The sequence below is a fragment of the Ranitomeya imitator genome, chromosome 4 (genome assembly GCF_032444005.1).
Source record: "Ranitomeya imitator isolate aRanImi1 chromosome 4, aRanImi1.pri, whole genome shotgun sequence".
NCBI classification, from domain to species: domain Eukaryota; kingdom Metazoa; phylum Chordata; class Amphibia; order Anura; family Dendrobatidae; genus Ranitomeya; species Ranitomeya imitator.
The window spans coordinates 431,879,515-431,889,251 of NC_091285.1; the positions used below are offsets into that span (position 1 = coordinate 431,879,515).

Genomic DNA, 9,737 nt, shown 5'->3' on the forward strand with positions numbered 1-9,737 from the left:
CTATGTGTGCCTGCCTGGCTGCACTGACTGAGTGAGAAGATGCTTGTGTCAGAGCTGGCACATAGGGGTTAAGAGAACGCAGCCAGCAGTGACATTGTGGGCGGAGAGAGCATGTTATCTCCTGCTCTGCTCTCCCAGCTGTATCTATGACAGCATGAGTGGGCCCCCCTCTCTCCCCAGGGCCCCGGCATTTTCCCAGGTGCGCCGGGTGCTGACGCCGGCCCTGCTTGCCGCAGCTGAATGATTTACATCTGTTAGCCAGCATAAGTACATGTGGGGGTTGCCTGGTTGCTAGGGAATCCCCACATGTACTTATGCTGGCTAACAGATGTAAATCATTCAGCTGCGGCGATGAAAACTAAATCTCCGAGCACTAAAAAACACTCGGAGGACACCCGAGCGTGCTCGAAAAATCTCGAGTAACGAGTATATTCGCTCATCACTAATTATTAATTCTGGTATGAAAAAATAAAGCTAAAATCATGATACCTTAGGTTTCTAAACTATCTGTTTCTGCGTGTATTCAGTGATGAAAATACTTTATCATTTATTTCATGATAAAAATTACTATTTCATTGCATAGATAAAAACCGTATGCATATAAAACCACCAAGAAATTACTGAAATGCCCTTTTATGATAGAGTTTGCCTTTCTCCATCTTTTTTGACAGTTTTCTCACCGTTTCCATTAAAACATTGAATTTAATGTTTACGTGTTGGGCAAATTGTTTGATCCAAAAGGAAATAACATCATGTCATTTTTGTATCCGTATTAAATGATGTTTTTTTTTACAGAAATGTTACATGCAACATTTTTATCTAATAGCGGGTCAAGTCACTGATATCAATGGAGGGCCCAGTAGGGCCATTGTCCTGGGTGACCTGACTGTTTTTAAAGATGGAGGCAATGTATTCCTGGGTTATACAATATTGGTGAACTAAGCCACACCAAATACACATATGGAATTGATTTTACTGACTTCTACAATAGTGGTGAACTAAGGGTGCTTTCCAATTATGCTTTTCTCCATTCGTGGGTCCCATCAGGGCTTGCGTCCGAACACCCCCAGCAAAATGGTATTTGGATGTATGTGCTGACGGGGCACGTTCGCTCTTCCAGCACCATTATAGTATATAGCCAGGCTCGACTGGCCCATAGGGGAACAGGGGAATCCCCTGGTGGGCCCCTCTGCGGATCTGGGCCACTAAACCCACTGTGTAGGCAGTACTTGGCATAAATCACTTGATTCAATCTGTACAGAAAAAGAAACATCTCATCATTCGTTAATCAAACTACCCAGTTTATTATTAAATAGAGATATAGGTACATTTGTGAACGAGGGTACTGTAATATTTATATGCAAGTGAAAAGTGGGCCCCTCAACGTCAATGTTACTGGTGGGCCTTTAGTGCCCCAGTCCGACACTGTATATGGCGCTGTTGGCACTTAGGTCACTCTGAATCCTGTTTTGCGGGGTGGAGGGCTCAGACTCAAGCCCCGATGTGACCCACGAAAGGTAAATGTGAAAGCATCCTAAGCCTAACACAACAAATACACCCAAATCAAATATAAAAAACACCAAGATATTTCACTTGGTTTGTGAATCTAAATAAACCGTTCGTCAAACTAAGATGTCATTTTCACAAAAATGCAACCCAACCAAAATATCCTCATGACTTTACAGACATTTCTGCATTTTTGATTGAACAGATTATTCTTTAAATAAAATCTTTTACATTTCAGAAGGACAGTGAGCGCTACGGATTGAAGACTCCTTGAGACAATGGCACATATCTTGGCTTATTGAAATTGTGTGTGTATGACATGGAGAGAAATTGGTTATTGGGGTTAACTTCACTCACATGAGAAAATGTAGGTTTTGAAGGCTGTTAACCTACAATGTACATCACTTTGCTATTCATCACTGCTCAATGTATATTGTACCTGTGCCACCCATACCCTCTGCACCACACACTGACATTAGACTGTAAGCATTAACCCCAGACTCGTCTTTGTGACACTGCTGTACTACCTTCCTGCACTTTTATTAGTTCCTTGTACCCAGTGGTGGCGCCTGGCGCTCACATCTGGACACAACCGTCCGCTTTGTCGATAGTCCCACGGATATACATTTTTCACAGATTATTAACGCTTCCTTTACCTAGCCATAACATATTTATAGGCTAAGGGTATGTGTCCACGTTCAGGATTGCATCAGTATTTGGTCAGTATTTTACATCAGTATTTGTAAGCCAAAACCAGGAGTGGGTGATAAATACAGAAGTGGTGCATATGTTTCTATTATACTTTTCCTCTAATTGTTCCACTCCTGGTTTTGGCTTACAAATACTGATGAAAAATCCTGACCAAATCCTGATGCAATCCTGAACGTGGACACATACCGGCTTAGGGTAATAACTGCTATTAATGGTGACTCAGCTTCAGCCCTTACGCTTGGCCCCATTAACCCACCTGTTACCTGATCTTTCATTTTCCTCTTTGTCCTTGACTTAAGACCAATCTGGTGCGAGAGGAGATTTGACAAGAGATCACTGTACTCACTCAGAACCTTCCAGCAGGCAGCTCATGGTGACACTTCCAGCAAGATACTTCCTTGTCTGGTTGCTTATTAGGAAAAATAAGCAGCGGACGCAGCCAATAAAAAAGGAGGCGAAAGTGAAACTAGAGAATAAGCAGGATCATGTGACGCCGCGTGAAGTCCCGACAGAAACGTAGCACAATGTGACATTATGACACCTGTATGTGGAGCAGCAGCCACATCACACACTATACCGTATATTACACGCTACTTATGCCGCCACACGGGCGTATGCTATTGTCTTTATATACATGAAGAATATGTCATTCCGAAATCACTATTTAGCGCTCACTCACACTACCGTATGCGGTGGTTTATCGGATCGCCCTCGGACCAGTGTTATACTATGGGGCAGCTCAGATTTGCAATTGTTTTATTATGCCGATTCAGCAGCATGCTGCAGGTGCATCCGAGAATCAGATCGCACGCACCCATACAAGTCTATGGGTGCTTGTGAAACATCGGACCGTAGTCGCCAGCAATTGAGTAGATGGAGAAGTTACTTTCTCCGTCACCTCCGCATCTGTGCTGTGACTCCCTCATGCGTGAGCATCGGAGCACAGAGCACTGACGCTCGGATCCAATTCTGAGAGAGTTTGAGATGAGGGTAATTTGCATAGATTCTCTCACATGATTATAGTTATAAAGGGTCCTAGCTCCTATAAAACCATAGGGGCACGGCACAGACCAATTCAAATCAATCGATGAGTGCAAAATATCGGACTGCACTCAGATGTCATCCGAATGCAGTTCACTGTACGCTGAGACAGGCAATGGATGGATTAAGCTCTACTTCATTTCAGCTGTGACCCGATTCTCGCATGCGAGAGGATCGGAGCACAGAGCACGCTCCCAGCAGAGGTTGAGCCAAGTGTCATTAGCATATCGTATCCGATGCTATGCGCTAATGTGATGAACGGCCTAATGATGAAAGTAACTAGATTCAGATGATTAGCCATCTTGATGGTGCTCACCAGGAAATAGTCCAATAGTAATAGTCCAATAGTCTCCTTAGCCTATACCAGAGCACCCAGCAGCACCCGCAGATATTCCTGTGAGCATACACGCTGGCTCCTGTTATTATGCTGTGAGCACACATGCCAGGGCATTTTTTTTTTATGCAGTGCTTGCTCTGGCCGAGGGAGCAAGGTCAATCAGCATAGAATTAAGAGGCCATTTATGAACATTGGGGTGGCAGAATGGTGCCAAAATTCTCTTGGCCACACCAGAGGTACACCAAGCACCCTAATTTGCAAATAAAATGGAAAGATATTTTTTTTTTGGCACAACAAAGGCAGCATTTACTACAACAAAGGAATTGTTTTTATTTGGGCTTAGTTTAAATAGTGATTTCTTGATGACAAACTTTTTTTTTTTTAGCTAAATTTTACATTTCCATAGGTTTCCTGCACTTTATGGGGAATGTAGTGTTTTTGATGTAAGAGTGAATGCTGATTGATAAGCAAACAGATACCTTCAATCCCTGTAGTAGTTTTATTCTGCATTTTACTGCATGGATTTAGTCGCTGTGGTTCCCCTTTTAGAAATGTGTGAAAGGTGTTTTACTCTGGGGAAAGAAGAGATGTTACTTCCTGTCTCACTGTCGCTTCCTTTTTCTCTCACCAGAAGAAATGACAGAAACGTTTCTCCACCATGCACAATCACCTTTCTTTCACTGTGCAGCTGTTTATTATAAAGTGAAAGGCAAAACGTAGGTTTCCTTTTCTTTACTGACCTAAATCGCTCTTCTCTTTTTTCATGTAGCACAAAAAGGTTCTCGAATAACACATAGTAAAAGGATTAGTACTCTTTATCTACAAATAGACTTCTATGTGGCCAATGATAATGTAATAGTATGCAGGTACTGAGTATGTCACCACGGAACAGACAGACCAACATTTGAGGGGTTTAATAACAGGAATCAGGTTCTCCTCGCAGGGAGGAAGCAATGGGAAATAACTAGCAATAAAACAGTGCAAAAATATGGGAGTCAAACAATGTAACAGGAGTAAGCAAGATTTCTTGAGAAAAGAACACTTATCAGTCTAATGAGGACTTGCTTGAAGGATCGTCTTCTCCAACGTAGGCGCCGAGAAACAGCGGCACTTGTCGTCCCTCTGTTGTCCGTGGGCTGAGTAGTCTTTAGGAGCCTGCTGCCTGGGGTTTCGGGAGTTAATGTGGTATGCACAGGCTCTGAGTCTTTAGCTTTTACAGCACAGCCAGGAATCAGGGGCTCTGCACTGTTAGTCTCTGTACCAGGAATCAGGGGCTCTGCACTGGTAAGTCTCTGTACCAGGAATCACAGTCTCTGTACTGACACTGCGGGGACCAGGGGGTAGAAGTCTCTGCACGGGCCATTGTCTCTACACAGGTCTCAAAGCGCCCCTCTCCAGTCACAGCAGAGTCCGCTTTCAAGTACTCACAAGATGCAGTCTTAGTGCCCTCACAGGGAGCACTCTGTCATGGGGAGCGCGGCGCTGCAGCCTGCTTTCTCTCTGGCACGTGGTCCCCTCTGTCTGGCGCACTCTGCTCTCCCGCACTTTTCTCACCACACCCCCGTCACTTCCTCCCTGCCCCAGCCGTCACATGGTCCCTTCTGTCCAGGGCAGAAAGTCTTCCATCCCGACAACCCAGCAGTCTGACTAAGTGGTTCCAGGTAAGGAGCAGGGAAAGCAACCTCCTTACAATAAACAAAGGCCTTCTCATCTATAACAGGATTTCCCGTATGAAAGGTGTATAACTATCAATAAATATGATATACTGTTGTCCCTCCAGGCATACCCCCAACCTTTGAAGAGCAGAAATAGCGACAAATCACGCAGCGCACTTCGCGTGCCGAAGCAAATTTTGGCCATGCCCCTGGACACACCCATTTCTTTCAGAGGGGCGGTGGTTTTTAGGGACAGTCAGACGCCTGAGACTGCAGTGCATATACCCAAATCCGGGTCAGTGGGATGGGAGGCTACAAATCTCTTGCCTTTGGCATCCCCGGTTTGGCTTTTGATTAGCCAGCGATGGCACAACATAATCTGTGCGTCCTGCTCATCTCCAGTTTGGACCTGTGGATTTATTTTTTCGTTAATTCATTCATTCAGTTATAACCGCCAGAACGTTCTCAGATTTATTTAGCTTCACTATACAACTGGGACGGGAAGAAAAACATTAGACTTGAACAAAGAAGATCCAGGAAAACATACTCAGAAGGGAGGTAAGAACATTTCTAAAACAATCCACAGCGAGGAGATTGGAACAAAACAAAATCCTCTAAACTGCATGCTCGCAAACGCCAGAAGCCTGACAAACAAGATGGAAGAACTAGAAGCAGAAATATCTACAGGTAACTTTGACATAGTGGGAATAACCGAGACATGGTTAGATGAAAGCTATGACTGGGCAGTTAACTTACAGGGTTACAGTCTGTTTAGAAAGGATCGTAAAAATCAGAGAGGAGGAGGGGTTTGTCTTTATGTAAAGTCTTGTCTAAAATCCACTTTAAGGGAGGATATTAGCGAAGGAAATGAGGATGTCGAGTCCATATGGGTCGAAATTCATGGAGGGAAAAATGGTAACAAAATTCTCATTGGGGTCTGTTACAAACCCCCAAATATAACAGAAACCATGGAAAGTCTACTTCTAAAGCAGATAGATGAAGCTGCAACCCATAATGAGGTCCTGGTTATGGGGGACTTTAACTACACGGATATTAACTGGGAAACAGAAACCTGTGAAACCCATAAAGGCAACAGGTTTCTGCTAATAACCAAGAAAAATTATCTTTCACAATTGGTGCAGAATCCAACCAGAGGAGCAGCACTTTTAGACCTAATACTATCTAATAGACCTGACAGAATAACAAATCTGCAGGTGGTTGGGCATTTAGGAAATAGCGACCACAATATTGTACAGTTTCACCTGTCTTTCACTAGGGGGACTTGTCAGGGAGTCACAAAAACACTGAACTTTAGGAAGGCAAAGTTTGACCAGCTTAGAGATGCCCTTAATCTGGTAGACTGGGACAATATCCTCAGAAATAAGAATACAGATAATAAATGGGAAATGTTTAAGAACATCCTAAATAGGCAGTGTAAGCGGTTTATACCTTGTGGGAATAAAAGGACTAGAAATAGGAAAAACCCAATGTGGCTAAACAAAGAAGTAAGACAGGCAATTAACAGTAAAAAGAAAGCATTTGCACTACTAAAGCAGGATGGCACCATTGAAGCTCTAAAAAACTATAGGGAGAAAAATACTTTATCTAAAAAACTAATTAAAGCTGCCAAAAAGGAAACAGAGAAGCACATTGCTAAGGAGAGTAAAACTAATCCCAAACTGTTCTTCAACTATATCAATAGTAAAAGAATAAAAACTGAAAATGTAGGCCCCTTAAAAAATAGTGAGGAAAGAATGGTTGCAGATGACGAGGAAAAAGCTAACATATTAAACACCTTCTTCTCCACGGTATTCACGGTGGAAAATGAAATGCTAGGTGAAATCCCAAGAAACAATGAAAACCCTATATTAAGGGTCACCAATCTAACCCTAGAAGAGGTGCAAAACCGGCTAAATAAGATTAAAATAGATAAATCTCCGGGTCCGGATGGCATACACCCACGAGTACTAAGAGAACTAAGTAATGTAATAGATAAACCATTATTTCTTATTTTTAGGGACTCTATAGCGACAGGGTCTGTTCCGCAGGATTGGCGCATAGCAAATGTGGTGCCAATATTCAAAAAGGGCTCTAAAAGTGAACCTGGAAATTATAGGCCAGTAAGTCTCACCTCTATTGTTGGTAAAATATTTGAAGGGTTTCTGAGGGATGTTATTCTGGATTATCTCAATGAGAATAACTGTTTAACTCCATATCAGCATGGGTTTATGAGAAATCGCTCCTGTCAAACCAATCTAATCAGTTTTTATGAAGAGGTATGCTATAGGCTGGACCACGGTGAGTCATTGGACGTGGTATATCTCGATTTTTCCAAAGCGTTTGATACCGTGCCGCACAAGAGGTTGGTACACAAAATGAGAATGCTTGGTCTGGGGGAAATTGTGTGTAAATGGGTTAGTAACTGGCTTAGTGATAGAAAGCAGAGGGTGGTTATAAATTGTATAGTCTCTAACTGGGTCGCTGTGACCAGTGGGGTACCGCAGGGGTCAGTATTGGGACCTGTTCTCTTCAACATATTCATTAATGATCTGGTAGAAGGTTTACACAGTAAAATATCGATATTTGCAGATGATACAAAACTATGTAAAGCAGTTAATACAAGGGAAGATAGTATTCTGCTACAGATGGATCTGGATAAGTTGGAAACTTGGGCTGAAAGGTGGCAGATGAGGTTTGACAATGATAAATGTAAGGTTATACACATGGGAAGAAGGAATCAATGTCACCATTACACACTGAATGGGAAACCACTGGGTAAATCTGACAGGGAGAAGGACTTGGGGATCCTAGTTAATGATAAACTTACCTGGAGCAGCCAGTGCCAGGCAGCAGCTGCCAAGGCAAACAGGATCATGGGGTGCATAAAAAGAGGTCTGGATACACATGATGAGAGCATTATACTGCCTCTGTACAAATCCCTAGTTAGACCGCACATGGAGTACTGTGTCCAGTTTTGGGCACCGGTGCTCAGGAAGGATATAATGGAACTAGAGAGAGTACAAAGGAGGGCAACAAAATTAATAAAGGGGATGGGAGAACTACAATACCCAGATAGATTAGCGAAATTAGGATTATTTAGTCTAGAAAAAAGACGACTGAGGGGCGATCTAATAACCATGTATAAGTATATAAGGGGACAATACAAATATCTCGCTGAGGATCTGTTTATACCAAGGAAGGTGACGGGCACAAGGGGGCATTCTTTGCGTCTGGAGGAGAGAAGGTTTTTCCACCAACATAGAAGAGGATTCTTTACTGTTAGGGCAGTGAGAATCTGGAATTGCTTGCCTGAGGAGGTGGTGATGGCGAACTCAGTCGAGGGGTTCAAGAGAGGTCTGGATGTCTTCCTGGAGCAGAACAATATTGTATCATACAATTAGGTTCTGTAGAAGGACGTAGATCTGGGGATTTATTATGATGGAATATAGGCTGAACTGGATGGACAAATGTCTTTTTTCGGCCTTACTAACTATGTTACTATGTTACTAACTGCAATACCATGTACCATTTGGTGTGCAGAAGTTCCACTCTGCCATGGCAGTGACAAAAAGAAAAGAAAGTTTGTGATGCAAGGGTGCACGTAATTAGCCTCTGCTTCATAGTAGTGTAGTGTAATGTGGTGCACTCCAAATAGTCCAGAAAACAGACCATAAGGCCAGTTGATAACATTTACTTGTTGCAAGAATACACAGGTGCATGATTAATTAATGATGCATGAACACAGACTCTAATGCTATGCAGCAATCACAGTTACTTCCCTGTGCAGTGATATATATCAGGTGCAGTGATCCCTGAGCTTCACTTTGTGCCTGCATGCGCAATGCATATCACACAACTGCTGCAGGTGAAGCTATGGTTCCTCATATATAGGAGCTATGGCAGCTCTTCTACCTGCTCCTTCTGTTTCTCCAGGAGGACTTAGGCCGGGGTCACACTCAGCGTAGGGAAATACGGTCCGTCTTTTACAGGCGTAATACGCAGAAATGATTGCAAAACAGTGATCCGTATTAATCCGTAGGCAGGGTGTGACTGCGTATTTTACGCATGTCTTCCTCTGTACGTAATCCGTATGGCATCCGTAATGCATTTTTTAAACGCAACTTTACAAAATGGACATTTAACGGTTTTGAGGCCTGAAATTAATTTAAATCATCAACATGCACCCTATTTAAGGCCTCTACAACAGGTGGAAACCTCCCATATGGCCAGTTTGTCGCTGTGCTTGTGTAGGTGTTTTGGTGGTACTTGGGCAACATGTGTGACCTCCTGCAATTCACACCAACTCAGCGGGTGTTAATTGGGTCTTGTCAATATAGAAAGACCAGGCGCACGGCCAAATTTCGTATAAAGTGTATAAAAGCAGGGGTGCAATCAGTAGAAATCAGTAATGAAAATGGAAGAAAAAAGACACTACTGAATTATATGCACACCACCGCAATATTTCAAATATAAAAAAACATATCCAC

At 42.9% G+C, this 9,737-nt stretch overlaps 1 protein-coding gene across 4 annotated transcripts in view; it reads right to left on the reverse strand.

The window, feature by feature from the left end:
* The window catches only part of LOC138676350 (mucosa-associated lymphoid tissue lymphoma translocation protein 1-like), a 101,318-nt gene extending 98,678 nt beyond the window's left edge, over positions 1–2,640 (reverse strand). Inside the window, exon 1 of one of the 4 annotated variants that reach the window (XM_069765549.1) lies at positions 2,564–2,640. The gene's annotated coding sequence lies outside the window, so the exon portion shown is untranslated. Of the gene's footprint in view, positions 1–2,473 lie in introns of all 4 variants that reach the window. The other 3 variants (XM_069765554.1, XM_069765550.1, XM_069765551.1) reach the window with 3 other exon arrangements.
* Between the last annotated feature and the right edge of the window lie 7,097 nt (positions 2,641–9,737).